The 21524-nt window shown below is 46.9% G+C and overlaps 1 protein-coding gene and 1 long non-coding RNA gene across 3 annotated transcripts in view; one reads left to right on the forward strand and one right to left on the reverse strand.

Moving 5' to 3' along the window:
• Positions 1-15443, reverse strand: part of SETBP1 (SET binding protein 1) — a 337678-nt gene extending 322235 nt beyond the window's left edge. Inside the window, exon 1 of the mRNA XM_019495945.2 lies at positions 15195-15443. The gene's annotated coding sequence lies outside the window, so the exon portion shown is untranslated. The remainder of the gene's footprint in view (positions 1-15194) is intronic.
• Positions 13596-20207, forward strand: LOC109285279 (uncharacterized). 2 transcript variants are annotated; one of them, XR_009461185.1, is made up of 2 exons: positions 13596-13703; positions 19367-20207. It is a non-coding gene; the product is annotated as an uncharacterized LOC109285279 (long non-coding RNA). The 2 variants fall into 2 exon arrangements; XR_002092985.2 differs by lacking the exon at positions 13596-13703 and adding an exon at positions 16379-16471.
• The last annotated feature ends 1317 nt before the right edge of the window (positions 20208-21524 follow it).

The following is a 21524-nucleotide window of genomic DNA, read 5'->3' on the forward strand; positions in this document are numbered from 1 at the left end:
TGAGTTTCACAGCACTAAGTCCTGTTTAATAATCTATTACAGATGCACCGTATCTTCTGAAAGAGATTTCCAGTGGAAAGCGCAATGACTAGCAAGGCTTCCTGCAGCCAAGTTGATTTGGAGGAGGATCATTCACAGGTGAATGACAAAAGTCTCCCAGAACTTGGCATTAGGTTTTAATTAGGGAGAGATCCAGGCTCCATCTGAGAAGTGCAGAAAAGTAGGGGAAAAAAGAGAAAATTTCTGCTCGGGGATGTTTGCACATCTGATGGGAGCCACACAAACATATTTAAGGGCAGATTTTGGCCCTGAGAACTGCAAGTTCAAGACCTCATTCTGAATCACAGACTTCCTAAATTTCTTCAATAACAGGTTTGGGGTTTGCTTCTTTCTACTGCCTCAAGCAAACTCAAACATGCAAACCCCAAAACCGTGAACTGATTTAACAAAGGGCTTGCTCGTGATGAAAGCAAGGTCCAGGCACAATCTTGTTGGGAGTGGGAGAGACCACTGAAGTATTTTGGATTGCCCGTGGAGTGAAATGCCACTCTCTGTGCTCATTAAGAGAAAACATTTCGGATACATATTGTGTCTTTAGCTCTTTACACTCAACAGTAACCATATAAAGAAACCACATGGTCACAATTATATCCCAGATAATACAAACACGCCAAGTCCAATTGCCTAGCATGCATGCTGCTACTCCAGCTGGTTTCAGGGTTCTTCCAAAAAAAAACACCAAAACCCCCCCCACAACACAGTGAGCACCATTAGAGGGCTCAAAAACAATTTAAAGAGACACTAGGCTAATTCTACACTGCACTAATCGCAGCCAGAACAATTACTAACACTTCTCTTTTTTATTCATATATCCCAAAGTACTCTAAAAAGGATGAGTACCATTAACTCTGAAGGGAAGTGTCTCACACAAGGGTAGTGGTGAACACAGAAACATGGCTCAAGTGTCCTAATTCGCACTCCTGCACGATAATCACTGGATCACACTTCCTCCCGTGTGAGATACGCTTGCTATCAACAAGGAAATCCCTAACCACTGAAAAACAACAGAAACCCAGGAAGCCTCGCCACTTCATCTGTTTAAAACTGGATGCCATAAAGCACTGGAAAGCACACACCAATATGTAATTATTACATATCACCTTTCGCTGGGAAGGGTCCTGAGGTGCTTCACCAATTACGCACCACCACTAAATTGCAGCTGTCTCTGGGGTGGAGGCCAACAGGCAAACACAATACACCCAAGGGAAAGTTTTAGTCCTAGACCTACTCTTCTGAAAAGAAATGTCAGCGAATTGCAATGTTCACAGAGGGCAGCAGAGCTCTGGGTTTTAAATTCTCCTTAAAAAACTGGCACATGGCTAGCTGCGATGTACTTGGGTCTCTCTGCATGGGAGGACAACGCTTCTCGAGTCACTCCTCAACTTTCAGCAAATCTCAGAACTTAAACGTGATGCTTGGACCTCCAAACGTGATGCTTAGATGTCCAAGTTCCTTGGCCATCATATTCGGAAAAGGAGGACTCTACAATAAACGCCCCGTATTTGTCTGACGTGCTTTATCTCTGTCACAGAAACAATACGGAGATACTTCCCTTCAACAACATCATAAGGGACTGAAGATGTTTCAACCTTCTGCTCCAGGGCTGGGCAACTTGGACAGTTAATAGCATTTAAACACAGCAAAGGTTCCCACGTCACTGGCTCTTATACATCTAAACAAGGATATAGATACATCCTGGTCTGCTATAGCTATTAGCAGAAGTAAGCTCCATGAAATAAGGTCTATTACCTGTAGCTGAGGATCCGGTCCATTACCAAAATGCTATAATCTTCATACATTCTCATTGGACACTGACGGTCCAAAACCCAGCGATATACTGAGCCTTTCCCTGTTTCACTTGTGCTTAATAAGCTGGTACACAAGTAAGAATCCAAGTCCCAGGATGGGAAGCTTAACAGCAAATGGAGGGGAGTAGATTTGATAATCTGCTCACTAGCAGTGTCTTACAACCGTATGATTCAGTGAACAGCCCTACATGCACAGGGATAAAGAGACAAACATAAATGAGCACCCCATGCCTATCCATAATTATGGAGGCATGTAAGTATGTGTATTACACACGTGTGTATCCGTCTTTTCAACATAGAGACATTAAGAGGTAGATTATGGAATCATATTTGACTCTATAATTAGGTTTGAGACTCCATAATTAGATCAGATAGTCACCTTTCTATGTAAGTAACTAACTATCTTACAGGAGCGCTGAAGGGAGGGCCAGCTGAATGATTAAATAACTGACACTGCCATAAATCACAAGGCCCATAAAAGCAATACTGCCCAAGGTATTGCTGCTGCGGTAGCAGCAGCAAGCACGGCACAGTGCTAATCAGCGAGAAGAGGCCATCCAAGCACAACCTCCCACGCACGTACACCCGTTGGGGTTCGGAGCCTGCAGAAACGACGTGCCACGTGTGGATCTCCAAGTGAGCGCCGCAGCCTGGATGTGCATGAGCGTGAGGCACAGAAGAGTGTGTGCGCATTGGTGCGTGCACACAACTGAAAACTGATGTACACATTTGCTCTCGCTCTCCTCCCGCTTTATTCACCACCCACAGTTACGTTTAGTGATGACAGTGCTACCATCACTACTGAGCCACCAAGTATCTTCTCTCCCACCCTGCCCCAGAGAGACAGATTTTTTATTCATTTAGGCCCTGTGAACCACATCCTGCAACAAAGCCGGTGTTAATCTTGAATAAATTCCTTTATACCTGTGTATTTAAGAGGAGACTTTTACCCCCATACGCCCCAGTAAAGTCAAAGGATGGTGTGTTATTCGTCTTACAGAAGGACATGGAGCTCCACAGTGAGATCCTGGTACAAACAGGAATGTGAAGCAGCCCCTGTTCCAGAAAGCTACAATGTAAGTCAATATATGAAGAAGGGAACTCATTTTTCATAGCAGTTCAGTAGCAGACTATGGGCCACAACCACCTTTCCGAGATCTCAGCCTGGTGATGGACCCTCCACAACCCATGTTGTACCCCTGCAATAACTATTTTGATCCAGGATCGTATCCTGAGCATGCTACGGCGTGCAGCAAAGTGAGGCCACCATAGGAAACAAACTATTCCTGTACAAACAACAGTTAAACTCTTTGTGGGAACGCAGCAAGGTGCACAAGAAGGGTACTTTAAATACCCACTTTTAGTTCTGCTTTTGTCAAACAGATCCTGATGAAGGTATTTACAGCTAGTACAATCTATCAGTACAAAGCCTACAGGCATATAGGGAAAGGATCCTGGAGCGGAGGCACGCAAACTCCACACAATACCATCATCTAGATTACCAAACTTTCCTGGTCTGACTCTGAGCTTGGAAAGCTGCCATCAGACACGGTAGCCTGATTCTAGCACAAACCTGGTAGTGCTACAATCTCTCCCTCTCTCTCTGATCAAACATTCCCCTCTGTGCCCTGAAACGTGTTGAAAATGATTCCTCTGTATAAATCATTAACGAGACGTTTATTTTTATTTACAGCTGCTGCCAGAGGCTTTTTTTTTTTTTTGCTTACGCAACTACCAGCATGGCCAGTTTTCCCTCCCCCCAGGAAAAAAAAAATACTTATGATAGGGAACATGAAAAGTTTTCGCTCAGTACAGTGTCTACAGCACATTCAGTGGTCTACCAAGGAAGACCGAGAACAAGACGACTTCGTTCTGGGGCCCTATCTATAAATTGTAAAAGCAAAAGAGTGCAAATAAGCCAGTCTTCTTATTCCAAATGAGATCCTAAATAAGGGTTTATTTATTCAGTGGAGTACTGGATGATGCATTTCTATTGTAAGTTAAACATTGACAGTGGGTTTGGTGCTGTACAGTGCAACCTGTGTCAAAGAAATTAAAATGTGAAGGAGACTCTAAGATAAAACAGAGGGAGCCAAGAAAGGAGTGCTAATTTGGAAGTACATGGAAGTAACCTGGTTTGTTTCCCTCCTGCATCCGCTAAGGATCAAATCACTGCAGGGCTTGGTTTGACATGGGTTAGTATTGATGGGCCTTGCAGGAAAAGTGGGTCCTGAGAAAGGATTTGAAATAGGAAAGGATGATGGCAGTGTGCATTGGAACCAGGAGGTCGTGCCCTGCACCAGGTGCAGCGTGAAGAAGCAGGGATTTGGGACTGGGATGGTGGTATTCAGAGGGGAATGGAGATGGGCAGTGCTGAGCATGAAGGGGAGTCATATTAGGAAACAGGATTGGAGCTCTAGGCCTGGCAGCAGTGGGCTGTGCAGGGGCTGAAAGGCCAGGCTGGGAAGATTAGGCCTAACAAAGGAGAAAGAGGAGTCAAGCTGGGAATCCAAGGGTAAGAGCTGACTGATGAGTGAGGCAGAGACCTTTGGAAATTGAGCCATAAACAAATGAAAGAAACTTGGAGAGAGGGAGAAAAGGGGGTTACATTAAGGCCAAGGGAAGGTGGAGGATGAAGCAAAAGGCTAAGAGGTAGTAGGCACTCATCTACCAGTAAAGTCCTCTTCAGATGTATTTAAATCACGTATCTGGCTCAGCTTTTACTTGATTCTGCACACTAGGTCCTATCCGAGTAGAACGAGCCTGGGAACAGGAAACTCTGCACTTGAAGGAAAGCAGGGCCGTGACTTCCTACAGCCTGCTGTCTCCCCGTGTAACTATTTCTCCTTTCTGAGCACAACACCAACACGTATGTCCCCTGAAGAGGAAGGCCAGGCAATCACAAGTGCAGTATTGCTGCAGTTAAGACTGCGAGAACTGAATGCTGACCTCAGGACCTCCCATGTCGCACCCCTGACTTCAGTGCTAGTCGATGTAAGGTGCGTCTACAAATTCATTAATGCACCATAGTTACTGCACATTAAGTTTTGTACTTGCATACCCAAGCACTAAATCAATGCGCAGTAACTGGTGCTACTGCACAGCAGCACTGGCACACGGGTTTTTTACAGGTGCTAGCTGCATAGTAGCCTATAACACTGTGCGGTCGTGTATTAGCATGGTTTTTGCCCAGCATGCGACCATGCAGTGTTATTAGGCTACTGCACTGTTAGTTTCTCATGTAAATGCAGCCTTACAGGTGTAGCCAGAGTCAGAGTTTGGCTGAACACAAGCCTACAGAAGGGCAGACTCTCGACAAGGTGCTCGGTTTGAATTTTCACATTTCCTGACATTTGTGTGCTCAACTCTGCCAACTGAGAAGTTGCAGCACTGCCATTTCTTGCCTAGAATTTCCCAAGTTGTTTTTTTAATTAAAAAAAACCAACCAGCTCTATAACTAACAGGCCTCCATCTGCTATGGCACAATAGAGACAGCAAACAACATTAGTAAATGACACACTTGAAAACTTAAAAGGCGCTAGCTGGCCAAGGGTGGGCTGGAGGCCATTAGCATGGCAGCTTAAGCACAATTGTTCCTATGTATCATAGAATCATAGAAAACTAGAGTTGGAAGGGATTTCAGGAGATCATCTAGTCCAACCCCCTGCTCAAAGCAGGACCAGCCCCAGCTAGATGTAGGTCTGTAATGTAGATATATGGGCTTGATTCAATCCCAACTGAAGTCAATAGATAGACACTAAGCTCAATAAATATTTTATCAGGCCCTAAGTGCAAATGGGTCCAGGAGGCTCCTGAGATTGCTGGACTGAAAGATTAAGAGCTATCAAGCTCTTCAGGGTGAGACTGGTAGTGTTTATATAGGGTCCAAACCCCTTATTTGATACTACTGTCCTAATACAAACCACTGCTACTATTAACTCTACTTTCTTCACATGTGTGTCATTTGGGTCCTGGTGAGATCTACTGAACAAGCTAAGTTTGAGGGTAAAATAGTACAGGAGCCTAAAGGGGCATGCCAATACAATCTCCCTGCTGGGCAGCAAGTCCCACACCCTCAATCCCACATTCCCATTCCCAAACCTCTCAGTCAGATAGCTCAGACAGAATAGAAAGGTCCCGAATGTGTAGACCAGCACTGTTGTCCATGGATAGAGGACCTGAGAGTGACACCAAGGCCTGCATTCAAAACACCTATTTTGCCACATTGTGCATGGGCCTGGCTTGGTTCTCTGAAACAAGGAATCAATACAGAGATGCCCACTGTCTTGAAGATTTGCATTTGGCTCTTTGTGTAAGTGGCTGCAACTTACCCAACAACTAGGTGCAACACATGCGTTTTTCGCAAGTGATCAGCAACAAAGTGGTCTATCAAGCTTACTTAGTAAGCCATTTTCTAATTATCATAACTTCAGTCGCTTGTCTCTCAGACCAAGCAAAGGATAGAGCTTGTCAACAAGTACTGTGTGGTTATCAGTTTATCAGCTACAACATGTGTAGGCTGCTGCCCTATTTTAAAAAGTGTTTAGTTGGATTAATTTTAAAGGGAAAAGCAATTTTCACCTTTTCTGAATAAACTGGGGAGAAAAAACCCAACTGACAGCAGGAGGGCATTTGCTCAACCTTTCAGTGAGGAAAATGCCATCAAGAAAGCATGATTTCTTTTTCAGCACAATAGGTTAAAGTTTATGAACGGTTAGGAATGCATGGGTTAATAATTGAAGCCCATACAATTGAAACCCAGTTTTGCAACTTTAAGGATAATGAGTACCTACTATAATACTTTGCTCCAATGCTTATTATAATATTTGCACATGTATAGCCTATTCCTCAGAGGACCTCAGAGCATTTCCCAAATGTACTTAATTAAGCCTTGCAACATTTCTGATCTCTCATGGAAAATTACTGAAGAATGCAATCGAGAACGATATCCCTGGTATAGGATTCTATTTGTTCCTTGCTATGAAATCCTATCTAAAGGTCAAGGTCAAAATGCAGCCCAAACCTATCTGGCCCTTCAGGTTAGTTTAGTTAAGGCACACCAGGTTCTGTAGCTTAAAGACCATGAAGAAGTCGTGCAGCTTTGGTTGCCTTTTGCTCTCCAGTGTGAATGACCAGGAACCCACTTACCCACAGCCTCAGCAAGAGTTCAAAACAAGGCTTGAATTCATGACTCTGCATCTGTAGTTGGGCACTTTATCTACTCTGCCACCACGTTCCATGAAATACTACAATATGTTGTCTTTTTCTTTTTTTTTTTAATCGTGAATAGGAAAAAATAAATGTTTCCCATCCAAATAAATCACGTTTCAGAGTACTTTCTGCTAACCCCTTATTAAATTCATCCAGGCCAATAATTTAGCAAGCCCCAAGAAAGATGAGACATTCATACAGACAATAATATTAATTTGTATGGACTCAGTGTACACAGATATTCTAAGTCTAGATTTGAGCATGGATGTAAGTATGGACGCATCCTCTTGAAATGCCGATCAGTGTGGCTTAAGACATAGGGAGAGCTCTGGAGAAAGTGCCTTGCTGCTGGCTCTCTGGTTTTAGTCCCATTACTTTCTTCCTCCCATTTAAAAAAAATCATCAGGTTCCCCATCTGCTACAATACGGCAGAGGAAATAAAATGACTCGTTTATATGTATACATATATGACTCATGGTTTGAAGGGTTAATGCCAATGAAAATTTCAAAGAGATATAAAACCTCAGGCTTCAGGACTTAAGCCCATCTCAACTATGAGGGATTAGAAAGAGAGTTTTATGAGGGAAGATTATCCCACGTCTGCCTTCTCCAAAGTTTTTTACACCTCTCTCTGAAGCTTCAAGTGCTGATCAGAACTTGACACATGCTACTGGACTAGCTGGAACACCAATCTAATCTCGTTTGGCCATTGCCAAGGGACCTATAGCTTTTCCATAGGGGAATCTGTGTTATATTCTTTGCTGTTTGATGGAAGCTGAAAGGATGGTATAACCAGTGGCCCAAGATCCTACCAAGGCAATGACTAAGGTAGGTGCAGACTCCAAAAATCCCAAGTCCTGCTTTCCCCCTAGACCAGTGGATTTCACCCCATGACCTGTGGGCCACATGCAGCCCATGTGACATCCTGTTAAATGGATATGCAGAAAGTAAGTAGTGCAGGTGCAGCCCACGTAACATTGACAGCTGCAAGCATAGCCCACTATGGTTAATAGGTTGAGAACCACTGCCCCAGACATTACTGCCATAACATGCTACTCCATTTAATCAAGAGAGTTACGTTTTTTCCACTTTCAGAGGCTACTAAATTCAGTACGATCTGCACTGTGCTTTTAAACTGACTTCACCAAGTGCCATTACATTTACAGTAGGGTGAAACGATAACCGGTTGGTGCTACATGGTTTCACTCTTTCTTGTAACTGAAAAAAGAAATCCATAGAAGAGTATTTTGTCTGTGTACTTAAGTCACTGGGGACCATGGAGCCACAAAACCTGATGGCTGTATATGCACTAAATGAGCAGGACTGAAGGGCAAGATGTGTGTGTCCAAGGGACAATTGTAGAGTTGCAGAGATGGGGGTTATACAGTCATAAATACTGGAGAAGCTTGGATGAAAATCTGAAGAGCAGAGCTTTGCAGAAACCTTCTTTTCAGGCTATCTTGCACATAGGTGAGCTGTAAAGTTCAGGATTAGACCTGGGTCCAAATTCCCTCAAGTTTTAGGAGTGTTTTGAGCTAGGGTCTTGATTTAGTCCAAGAGAGAAAGAGACCTGGGCAAGCCATGCAGTTCAGGACTATATAGTACATAAATATTAACAAAAACATAAATGAAGTATCCCCCAGTCATTATTATGCCATAACTCTCAGCAGTGTCAGATTATTTTTGTAATACAGGAGTCTTCTCCACACTGCTGGCTGAAAGGACTAGGATAGGAAGAAAACAGGGGCAGGAGGCTGGGGGCAGGGGGAGGAGGGGTGGAGTCAGTTTTCCCCAACATTAAAGATGATAACTAGCATCACTGTCCACCACTTCCTTTGCATACTTCTGTTGGGAAATTGTCTAGAAGAGTTGTCCAGAAGACAGGCTGGATCATTCTCAGGCTGTCTTTTCCGAATTTAATTAATGATTTATTTTATTTTATTTTTCTCCATCCCCTCCCCTCCCCACCTTTTGCTCTCCATGTCCAATTAATTGTGACTGCAGAAATCAAGACAGCCTGTTGGGGAGCCTTGCTTGTTCACAGCATCCTGTAGATATCTAAGCAGGTCAGAATATGCAATAAACTTGTGAAGCGATGTCAAGAGAAAACTTCATTCATTAAAAAAAGAGCAAAGATAAATGCTAAACCCAAAGCATAAAGCATGTCTTATGGTAAATCAGATGAACGCTGTGCACTTGCAGCTTGCTTTCATGTCTGAATCCAAACAGGACACAAGTCCAGCCCAGAAAGTTTGGGTGCTTGTATGGATCCAAGGTGGTTGATTGTAGCTGTGTTGGTCTAAGGACACAGGCAGGCAAGGGTCTTTGGTTAGATGTGATATCTTTTATTAGACCAACTAAATAGTTGGAAAAAAAGTTCTTTGCAAGCTTTCGGGCACAAACACCCTTCTTCAGGCAATGGGACACTGTACGGATCCAAGATCTCCCTAACAGGTTTTGACTCGGACCCATCTCTAATCTAGATGACAGCTGGCTCTGGGAATGAGACATTTTATTTCCTCTGCAGTGTGTCATCAAAATAGGAACTCCATTAAGGTTTAAGATAGCAGGAATAAACTGAGTGGTACTCGAACTAGAAACCCGTCGAGCAAGGCAATGGGGACCTACGTCCTGAGTTCCTCCTTGGTATTAATCCACACAACTCTGGTATTCCACTGATTGTACCTTCAGCCTTATTTTAACCCTGGGCTCCCATCATAATAACACTGCCACACACAGTCTTCAGTACCCATGAACAGTGGGTAAGGTAAAGCTAGATTGCTAGGGGGACCCTAGTGTCTAATTGCACGGGTGGAGTTTTAGCACAGGCACCTATTTGCATGATGTACCATGTGCAGTAATATTGCCTGCATATAGCATCCCCAAAGCATGGCCAAGTTTTAAAAATATGACCCAAAGCTTTTTATTTTTGTGCAGGTGTGTGCCATTTATTGCAGCAGTTACGGCCCTGTTGGTGCTTTTTGCTTTGCCCTCTACACACTCATAGATCCCATAAAACCTGCCTCTGTACACAGATCAGCTGGCCTCCAGCAAACTGTAGGGTAAACATTGAGACATGCTGATAATAATCAGTCATCAATTCATTGGAAGAGCTATAGTTTCCACCACTGCAATTCTTCTGACTCCAGAACCGCTTTATGTGGTTCATTAGACAATAGCGTCTCTTGCTACTAGTTGGGTCAAGAGTCAAAACTGCAGTGTAATTGCAAGTCTCCAAACACAAGGCAATAGTTTTGCAGTCTTGGAAGGTGTTGTTCAAGGAGCAAGGGGGGGAAAACAGAAGGAAGAGATTATGTATGAGCAATTGAGTCTTACTGCGAGGGCAAAAAAAGTCACTGGAATTGGGACTAGACAAGATCTTGTAATGAAAAACAAAGGCCCTGTTAGCAGGCTGGTACATATACTTAAGAGGGCCGGAGGAGATGGGAGTGACGGGTGGGCAGAAGAAACTAAGCACCTGGGGGGACATGGATTAAAGAAGGAAATTAAGTAATACAAAAAGCCTAAAATAGAATTCTCACATCCTAAAACATCCCATAGCTGTTCAGTTCCTTTTATTTTTTAGCTAATTATGCATGTGGTGATACCAGTCAAAATGAGCCTGACCCTAAGTTAATCAAACTCTGTTACTGAAATTGTACTGGAGGGGGAAAAAAAAAGACTTTAATAAAAAAAAATAAAGAGCAAGTAGAAGTAAATAGCTCAGCTGTTATTATTAATAAATCAAGGCCTCTCTTTCTTTTGTTTGCCAGCACCCACAATATTTTATGGCTCTGCACACAGCTAACACACCATTTTATTACATTTCAGAGAGTGCATCCTCCTAAAATGATAATGTGTTAATAATCTATGCTGAGCTTTTTGGCAGGAACCAAAGAGCTCAAGCAACTTGAAATAACATCAGCAAAAAATTATTTATTCCCCATCCCTGGTTGCACAGAAAACAGAGGTTTTCTTGGCTCAGTTACATCTCAATAGATTTCTGGTTTCAATTAAAACTTTGAGTCTGAGAAGTAACAAGGAAAAAAAAAAGCCAAGAGGGGATAGGAGACACCTCCATTCCTGTGTGTTTCTCCTCTTTCTTTTTCCAATTTAAGAACAAAGATTCAAGTATAAGGATGTTGTTTGGAGGACATATTTTTTCACCATTCTTCTCAGTTCAGTGCCAGTTCACTGCCGATCAGATTGGGGCATTAGTAGGACCGAAGGCCAAGAAAACCTGTGAGTGGTTACCCAACAAGAGAACCACTTTTACACTTCCATTTAAATACATTTTGTCTCCATCTCCATCATAAGATCCCAGTCACTTGTTTCTCCAGGTCGGTGGCATTCGAGCCTAAACTTATAAGCAAGAGGCAAGGATTTAGGAGGTAATATTTTGATAGGACCACCTAGGAGAGACCTTGGACAAGCCCATGGGCACTAGGTACTCTCCCTGTCCAGACCCAAAGCAGTAAAATCCATGCCTCTTGCATATTTCCTGCACTATCCAAGCTACAGCATCACTCCAGCCCTGCTCTAAGGACTGTTACAGCATGATTGTAGGCTACAGAAAGTCCGTTCTGGCTGCAGGGGCTGTTGAATCAATAATTGCTACCATTTGGGTGCATGCTATGAAACACAGGATTGGATTTGCCAGCAGTTCTTTACTCCTGAAATCCTCCTGTCAATATGAAAGGGATCAAATGACTTCCCCTGACAGCAGAGGACTAGCAGGCTCAGCATTTTACTTGCCCAGAACATCCTTTTTCATTTGACAGATGGACATATAAGGCAACCTGCCGGACACCCCATGGCATATCAGAGCCTGCAGAACCGCGCTGCCCCAGCTGCCCAGGCTGGGGGCTGGTTCACTCCCAGCAGTTAATGAAACACCTCTCCTTGCAGCATGCGCGGGAGAAATCCTGTTTCCTCCAGCCTGTCCCCCTCTTGCATTTGTTTGCCACCTACTCCTCCCAGTGCTCAACTCGGATTACAGGATCACCAACGACGGCAACAAGCCTGCCTCTCCCACCAGCCCAGAGGGACTGGACTGGGGTTTTAGCAAAACTTTTTGCTTTTTTTTCCCCAGGTCTCTTCCCCCATCTCCCTGCACGCTCCCCCCAGCAGAGCCATCCACACACTCGCTTTCTCTCTCCCTCTCCTGCTGCCTGGCCCCGTGCTGGCTCCCCCAGGCAGCAGGCAGACAGCAGGCATCATGCACTCAAGTGGCACAGAAGCCAGGACAGCCCGGCCCTGCCACCCCGGGCCCGGGGGGACGCGGCGCCTGCTCCTTTCCAGGGAGCTGCTGGCAGCCGCCTGCCCCCGACCTGCCGGGCCCGAGCGGGACAGCGCCGGGACAGCGCCTTGCAAGCGGAAACGAATCGGAAATCCGCCCGCCGCCGCCTGCAAGCACCGACCCGACCCGCTCCGCTCCGCTCCGCCAGCGCGGGGCCACGGCCCGGCACCTCGTCCGGCGCATCCTCCTTCCCCAACCGCACCTCCGCCCCTCCCCTCCCCTCCCCTCCCCTCCAGCCCTACCTGAGCCCCTCACACCACCTCCTAGCACTACCTGAGCCCCTCACACCACCTCCTAGCACTACCTGAGACCCCCACACCTCCTCCTAGCCCTACCTGACCCACCCATACCACCCTAGCCCTACCTGAGCCACCCACACCCTATCCTAGCCCTATCTGAGCCCCCACACCACGTCCAAGCCCTACCTGAGCCCCCCACACCCCCTCCTAGCACTACCTGAGCCCCTACAACCCCCCCAGCCCTACCCGAGCCCCCCCACACCCTGTCCTAGCGCTACCTGAGCCCCCCACACCACCTAGCCCTACCCGAGCCTCCCACACCCCATCCGAGCCCTACCTGAGCCCCCCATATCCCATCCGAGCCCTACCAGAGCCCCCCACACCTCCTCGTAGCCCTACCTGAGCCCCCAGACTAACCCCACCTGAGCACCACACCCCCAGCTAACTCTACCTGACCTTCCCACACCCCGTCCCAGCCCTACCTGATCCCCACCAGCCTAACTCCACCTGAGCGCCACACCCCCTCCTAAGCCCACCTGATGCCCCCCAAACTGACCTGATCTCCCCCACTCTCTCCTACTCCTACCTGATCCCTCCAACCTCACCTGATATCCCCCCACCGATTCCTAACCCCACCCGAGCCCCATACCCCATCCTAACCCTACTTAAACCCCCCCGCCTAACCCCACCTGAGCTCCACACCCCCTCCAAACCCTACCTGATTCCCCCACCCCCACCCGACCTCCCACTACCCCCTCCTAAGCCCACTTGATGTCCCCTAACCTCACCTAATGCCCCCCCACCCTTTCCTAAACCCACCGGAGCCCCACACCCCCTCCTAACCCTACTTGATCCCCCCAGCCAAACCCCATCTGTGCCACACACCCCCTCCTAATCCTACCTGATCCCTCCATCCTCACCTGACCCCCCACTACCGTCTCCTAAACCCACTTGATGCCCCCCAGCCCGACCTGATCTTCCCCCGCATCCTTCTTCTAGCCCCCAAACCAGGAAACTTAGATGAGATGCGATCTCCAGTCTAAACCAGGACGCTGCTGGGTGGACAGGGGAGAAATCAGGATGGAGGTGGGTGCATTTCCCCATGGCTCGACAACAGCCCCTCCAGCAGGCAGGCTGATGCCCCAAGGCTGCCTTTACCCCCCTCCCTCCCCCCATCCACTACCCCAAGCCGCTTTGCTCTGGGTATTGCCACCCCAAAAGCCACCCAGCTTCATTCCACTCCTGCCCTGGTTTCCCTTCCAGGAGTCAGGATAATCCCGGGTTTAGTATTGATGATGATGAGCGCGGTCTGCTTCTGAAATAGTTGGGGGCGGGGGGGGGGGATTCCTGCATGAATTACCCCCCCCCCCCGCCCCCCAGGCACACCGCTTGTTTATTACTGGGAATCGCTGCTTTTGGGGAGCGCGCGTCCTTTTCAATGTCAAAATAAGCCCCGATCTGTGCATTCAGCAAGGCTGGCTCGGGAGTGGGGGCACCACCAGCAGGCCAGGGCTGTGCTGGTGCAGGCCTCCGGAGGGGCTCCCTTCAACCCGCCGCCCCCCCAGACCCCCCACCCCAGCCTCAGCCCCTCTCCAGGGCTTCCCAGGGCCGGGTGCATGAAGCGGCCCCTCCACGAAACAGCCACCATGGCATCCCCCGGCAAGGTTACAGGGCTGCTTTCTAGCTCCACTTAACCTGCAGTTTACCAAGGGGGGGGGGGGGGGGGGGGGGGGGGGGGGGGAATACCTCCCTCCCCACCCACCCACCCACACTTCTGCCACCTCCCCCAGCACCATCCAGCGCAGACAGCCCAGGAAAGGGTGTGCGTGTGCTGGGGTGCGGTGGGGACACACACACACACACACACACACACACACACAAAATACATTATGCAAACTCCAAAAAAATGTGCATACCCCCGTTTCCAGCAACCAGGATCGCCTCCCTCCCCCCAACCCCAAAACCAGCCATGGAGGGAAGGGGGGGGGGAGTGTCTCCCATGCACACCCGGCACAGAAATGGGCAAACATAAATATACAGCGATAGATACAGAAGCGCTCTTCCCGCGCCATTGCGAAGTCACAACGCGGGGGGAGAGAGAGAAAGCCGGAGACATTAACTTTTCCATGCAGCAGAGAAGGGAGGGAAACACACACACACACACACATACACACAAACACGCACTCATGCACACGCATATACACACCCCCCAGCACATATACACACAAACACGCACGGATACACATATACACACACACAAATACCCGCACGTAGACACACATGCATACACACACAAACAAGCACATACACACGCGCATATGCACACAAATACACACAGATACGCACACACACATGCACACCCATACGGGCACACGCACGCACACCCCTATTATACACACACACGCCTGCACACCCATGGACGCACAAGCATGCACACACATGCACGCCCAGAGACACACACGCGTGCCCTACACACGGGCATGCACACTCGCACAGGCATGCACACACACGCGCGCGCGCACCCCGGTGCAATCCGGCTCCCGGGGAGGACGCGGGGCTCCGCCGGCTCCTACTAACCCATGTCCCCGCGGGCAGCCAGCCGGGCGTCTCGGCTTCTCCTCGCGTCCCCCCTCCGGTCGCGGCTGCCGTCAGATCGCGGTCCCAATGCCTCGCCGGAGCCCCCGGAGGTGTCCCTGCTTGTGTTGCGGCAAAGCCATGGCGGTGCTCATCTGTCAGATAAGGGGAGCACACAGCCGCGCAGCACGGGCGGAGGGAGGGAGGGAGGGAAGGAGGGAGGGAGGGAGGGAGGAGAGGAGGGGAGGGGAGGGAGGCAATGCACAGGGCGAGATGGATAGATAGATGATAGATGATAGATGATAGATAGATAAATATATAGAGACAGATCGAGAAGGGGGGGAAAAATGGCGTCTGGCAAGCAGGAGTCCTGGGCTGGCTCTAATTCACACACACACACACACACACACACCCAGTCCTGGCTAATTTTAGCAGGATCTGCAATCAGATGAATAGGCTCAGGCGAGGGGGTGGGAAGCGGGGCAGCAAGGAGGGGGGAGAAAGGAGGAAAAGGAGGAGGAGGGGGTGGTGAAAATCAATGCACGGGGTAAAAAAATCCTGGCTCTGCAAGCGCCGGAGCTCCTCTGTGCGCCTCGGGGCTCGTGTCTGTGCAAGGGGCGAGAGGGTGGCGGGGAAGAGCGGCCCCTTGTAATAGAGAGAGAGATATAGATAGATAGATATATTTTTTTTTTTTTGGTAATTTTTTTTTTCTTTTTTGCTGTTGCCCTTCCCCTGGCTGGAAGCGGGGGGAAGCTTTTGCTGATCACGGCAGTTTCATCAGGGCTGAAGCTCTGCCTCCGCGATTGCAGCCGCGGTGCCTGGCTTCTTGCTCCATGGCTCCCCCCCTCCGCCGCGCCGCCGCCTCCAGCCGCTCCGGTCCCGGCCCGGGGAGGCGGCTGCGCCCGATGCTCCGGCCCCGAGGCGGGACCCGGCAGCTCCTGGTTCCTGCGTCCCCGCTGATCCTGCCCGCCCGGGTTTCCTCGCAGCGATGCGGCTTGCCCCGGCTCTGCCTTCCCTCTCTTTGCTCCCGGAGTCTGGCAGCACCACGAGTCCCAATATTTATATATATATATAATAGAGGGGAGCGATCAAACAGAGGCACACAAGGGCTGGAAGGCTGGGTTAATGGACTCAACACTGCCACTGCCTGACACAACCGCGGCAGTGTTGGGGGGCAGGGGAGGTGCGAGCTCTCCCAGCCCTTCCCCTTCAAGCCCTCTCACTCCCACACAGGATCTTGAATGCTTCAGCTGCCGCCTAAAAGTATGGGGCAGCCGCAGGTAAGTGATGATGACTTGATGGATGCGCAGATGTTAGGGGCTGGAAGGGGATGCCCGTGTCCTTTTGATGGAGAAGGGCATGGAGGCTAAGCAATCGCCCCTCATTCTTGGGGCTTTAGGTGCACCCTCAAACCAACCTTGTGGTTTGTGGGAATTAGTTTCATCCAGCGGTTTGAGGTCTTTTTAGGCTGGAGACGCCCCCCTGCAAAATGCCAGCTCTGAGTTTTCACTCATTTCTTTTGAGTACGGAAAAAAGACTAGAGCAATTCTTCTCCAATAGAGCTGCACAAGATTGCCGTGGGGCAGGAAGGCTTTAGCACTCTGGATTCCCATTTGAAATCTCTGGGTTTATCTTGTGAATCCTGTCTGCACACGTAGCCATGCACTGCACCCCCACAGCACCCTCCAAAGGATCTCGAGGCACCGCAGCATCCTGGTTGAGAATCACTGATTTAGCAAGACTTCGGGTTCCTTCACAATAAAGTTCCTGTTGAATTTATTCTGGGATCCTATCTCGTTTGGGTAGCATCACTGGGCTACCCTCCCCTCACCCATCCCAGGTTGTGGCTGCCCTCCTAAGTGGTTAAGAAGCAAGGAGCTTCTTCCCTTTACACTAAGGGCTAGCCACAGCTGCCCTCTTTATAGTTCCCCACAGGGCAAGACGGGCCAGAAAATGGTGGGTAGACAACAGTCTTCCCTTTAAGGGCTGTAGCTGAGGGTATGCTGCTGTGCCTATAACTCCCAGCAAAGTACCACACAGAGCTCCAGCAGGCGATTAGGGTCTGGACAGTCTCTGAAGGTTGAAAAACACTGGCATCATTTTCAGTCCAGCACACGCAGAACAAGACAAGCCACTGCTATTGCCCTGTGGTACTCCACCGCCAAGCATCCATGCCCAGTAGGGGAATGATCAGGCCATGCCAAGAAACCAAACCCAGTTCTAAATGAGAAGTGTCGTGAAATAACTGGATATCTAAAGCCAACACCAAAAGATAGCTTGCACTTGCTGGTTGTCGCCGTACCAATTGACAGGGCTGTGCGAAACAGGGCTGTTCCGTTTCCACTTCAGTTTCACGGTGTGGACGGAAGTGTTTTGTTTCGAATTTCATTTTGGAGTCGAAACAGCTGTTCCGTTTCACTTCGTCGAAACAGTCAGGCTGTTTCTACGTTTTGCCTGACCATTGGGCTGGGGAAAGGAACTGAGCCCAGCTGGGCTGACTTCTCATCCCCAGCCCGATCTGTCTCCCGCCACCTTGCTGCTGGCTGCTTCCAAACTCGGAACATTTTAACACTTTTGAAATGTTTCGACTAGCCTCATTTTGTTCTGAGGCTGTTTCAAAGTCCTTTGTTTCGATTCAATTTTGCTGTTTCCAGCTCAAAATGAGTTGAAACAGCATTGAATCGAAACAGCCAGTGAAATTTCGCACAGCCCTACCACCTGATACTAGAAGAAAAGTCGCGAGTCAAAAAGAAAGACCACAGAAGGTGGAAGCCCCCCTGACATCCATCCTGTGGTCACACAGAAGTAACCAAATGGCTCAAAATGCGGAAGAGTTGTGCGACCAGTATTGCACCCTCGGACGCTACGGCTGATAGTGTGACTGAGGTTATGGCAGGAAAGATTAGGTGAGACCAAATGCCTTGAAATGCACCTGGAATCCCAGGAGGACCTTCCCAGAGGGGCTGATAACAGACTGGTCAACATGGCAATGCCTGAACAGCCTGTGCACGCCAACGGGAAGATCAGAAACACATATGATCAAACACTAATGACACGAGTACATGAGACTGCAGTGAAGTGCAGAGTAGACCATGGAGCACCTGCTCATTTGCCGACTCCTTGGTGAGCCCCCTACAAAGGAGGACCATGCTGCAGCAACAGGAAAAGCCATCATTTGTGCATGATTCTGGAAAAACATCTAGTTTATGATTGGGATTTGAGAAGCAGAAGAGTGATCAAAGGCCTAGAGCACTGAATGTGTCTGCTAAAAGCCTCTAGGCACTCTCATGAGTTTCCTTACCAGTGGGGTCAGAACAGAATCACCGTTCAAAACCCTCTGCTTAGCCATGCTACTGCAATACCTGGGATAAGGAGGTAACAACCAGTGACTGTTCTCTATAATTCTTCTACTTCTCTTCCCACCTGTACTCACTAGCAACGAGAACCAAACATGGAAACGCCAAAGCAGAACCTGTTCCCCCAAACAAAACTTGAAAAACTTTGGAGTTGGAAGCCAGCATTGATGGAAAGGGAAGGAAGAGCTGTCCTTAAAATCAGCGCTTCCACATGCATTGGGTTTGGCATTGTTGTAGATCAAATCTGAACTAACATTTTGTCATTTGTAGCCAAATGAAACCTCCAAAAAAGAAAGTTCCAACATTTCTTGCCAGAATTAGAATGGGTGTTTTTCAGAGAAAAAAAAAAAAAAAAGATTTTGAGAACTGCTGAAAGGTAATTTTTTTTCTCCAAGGAAAATTCCACTGAAGGAATTTATTAGTCATCATCTTCTTCCTCATTTTATAGATGAAGAAGCCAACAGATATATGTGAGGAGACCTGCCCCGGCCAGTTTGTGCAGAGTTAACAATAGACCTGACAAGAGTTTTTCAAATGAAAGATTTTATTTTTCTTTCCCCTTAATTTTTATCAAGAAAAGAAAGAAAAAGATGGCTGATTTTGAAAGATATCACAGGAAAGAGGGTTAATTTTTTTTTTTTTTAATTGTCAACCCATCCCATTACAACAATTAAAAAATAAATCATTTCCCGGGTCATAATTACTCTTTAGCTTTAAAATGTAATTCATTTCTATTTAGAATGTAGAAAGAATCATAATCAAAAATGGTATTTTTTGACTGACATGCACTGATTTTTATTTTTTTTTATCACTTTGCAGAAATTTTCAAGATTATGAATTTTCCTCTCAATTTGAGACAGGGGAAAGTCGGTTGTTGCGTGATTGGAAAACTATTTCCTAGTCAGCTGTGGTCAGAAGTAGGATCAGCTGTAAAAGGTAAGGCCACAAATCCTGCAAAGACTAATACGTTTCATGAACCATGAGTGGCCCTGCTGATTTCAGTGATTCTTGTGCGTCAACTTAAGCAGACGTCTGTTTTTGTGTCGAAGTCTCCGGATTCCCTGGACTTAATCCACGAGAGCACCACCGCTTGGATTTGTTATCTGATAACCTCACTTCAGGAGCTCCATTACCGCACGTTAGGCCAACGGATGACTAAGCTTCAAGTTGTTGTTGTGGAGAAGGAAACTTCTTTCTCCTTCTGGGGAGATATTTTACATTAAAAAAAAATACAACTCAAAGTTTAAATCTTTTCAATGTAGACTGAAAATTGTGCATGCCTAAATTTGTGAAGAACCTTGACGGTGTGTGACGGGCAGATGTTTTGCAAGGACGGCTGAATCCCTGCAAAAGATTTTGAGTAAAACCTGCATATATTGTTCATAAAAAAATCGACATTATTTTTAAGACATTGGCCAGACCCATTTACTTATTTCATTGCTATTAAGCCTCTCACAAGTCAAATCATTGGACAGTACGGCTGGAAGGAACCTCCCAATGTCATGTGCAAGCTCTAGGTAATCCAGATGTGTGAACTCCAGATGGTTGAACTACTGATCAATATGCATCTATTCATTGGGCTTTGCTGCACCATAAGCCATAAGAGATGATGTATAGAAATAGTTGAATGCAAAGATAAAACTGTGTATTTTCTTCCCTCCTTGATTTTTGCAAGATTGAAAATGCTGAAATTCACCAATTTTAATTGCTCCAAAAAAAAAACAACTCACAAAAACCGCTCTTGAAACCCGCTTTGTTTTTTCCTTCTCAGCAGCTCCCTCCCATGTTACTCCTCATTTATGGATTATTATTGCTATTAATTATTATTTTCATTAGCACCTTGCAGCCCCCCTCATGGACAAGGGCCCAAACTCAGTACAAACATAGAACAACAGCAACAAAATACCACTCCATGACCCAAAAAGCCTCCTACTGGTTATTTTCCCCCCTTTATTCCACAGAATAAAATCTTGGCTGAACAGCAACATCAGATTGCAGTGTGGGAGGTAACTACATGAAAGGTTTGGTTTGAAGTCCAAATTATCTCACGTATTGGATCTGTCTTCAGCCCTCTTCCCCCTAGGAAGCTAGTGACTAAACATTACAGTTATACTGGGATGTATGTCACTGTTTTACAGTGCAATGATGCAAGCATTTGCTGAAATACTACCAGACGGACAAGATGTGACCTTTGATCAGGGAATAGGCATGCGAGTCCTTTTGAAAGTCTCAGAACATCTGTCTTCTGCACCTCTTACAACACTTACCATTTTTCACCACTATTACTGTTATATTTTGCAATCTCCCCCTAGCTAACATGTAGCATGCAATTTATGGGCTTTTGGATGCATGGTAGATCCGTTCCTTTCTAAATAACTTTACAGAAACTAATTATCATGAAGCATCTAACAAATATTAAAAGTCCTCATGTGCAACTTGGTGGGGTGAATAAATTATGGACATTGAATTTTAGACAACTTTATCACTCTGATTACAAATGTACATGTATATTGAGCTTAATAAACTAGTATGTAAGAATAGGATGCATAGCAATCATGTAAGGCACAAGTGAAAAATAACCACAATGCAATGTGGTGACCAGCAGTTTATATAACCATACTATTTGACAGTTTAGGACAAGACATGAATATGAATACTGGATCTATTTGAAACTTCCAGGTACTGAAAGATTTTCTAATCTAGCAGAGACAGGCATTAGAAGAAAGAAAATGTGTAAGCCAAAAAAGGAAAAAAAATGTATTAGAAAGATGACACATGTTTTTAGCAGGAAGACTGATTTACGCCCCCTAAACAAAGAGAAAGTGCATTCTTCATCTCAAGTGGAGGTCTTCCTAGAAGATATGCTTCAATGAAACAAGGCGTTGGGCTCTTTATGAAAGCACACATTAATATGTTAAGAACTGATTGAGAGATCTCAAAGTTACTGGCCATTGGGGTTCATCATTTAATGGCAAAA

The sequence above is a fragment of the Alligator mississippiensis genome, chromosome 3, assembly GCF_030867095.1.
Source record: "Alligator mississippiensis isolate rAllMis1 chromosome 3, rAllMis1, whole genome shotgun sequence".
NCBI lineage: Eukaryota > Metazoa > Chordata > Crocodylia > Alligatoridae > Alligator > Alligator mississippiensis.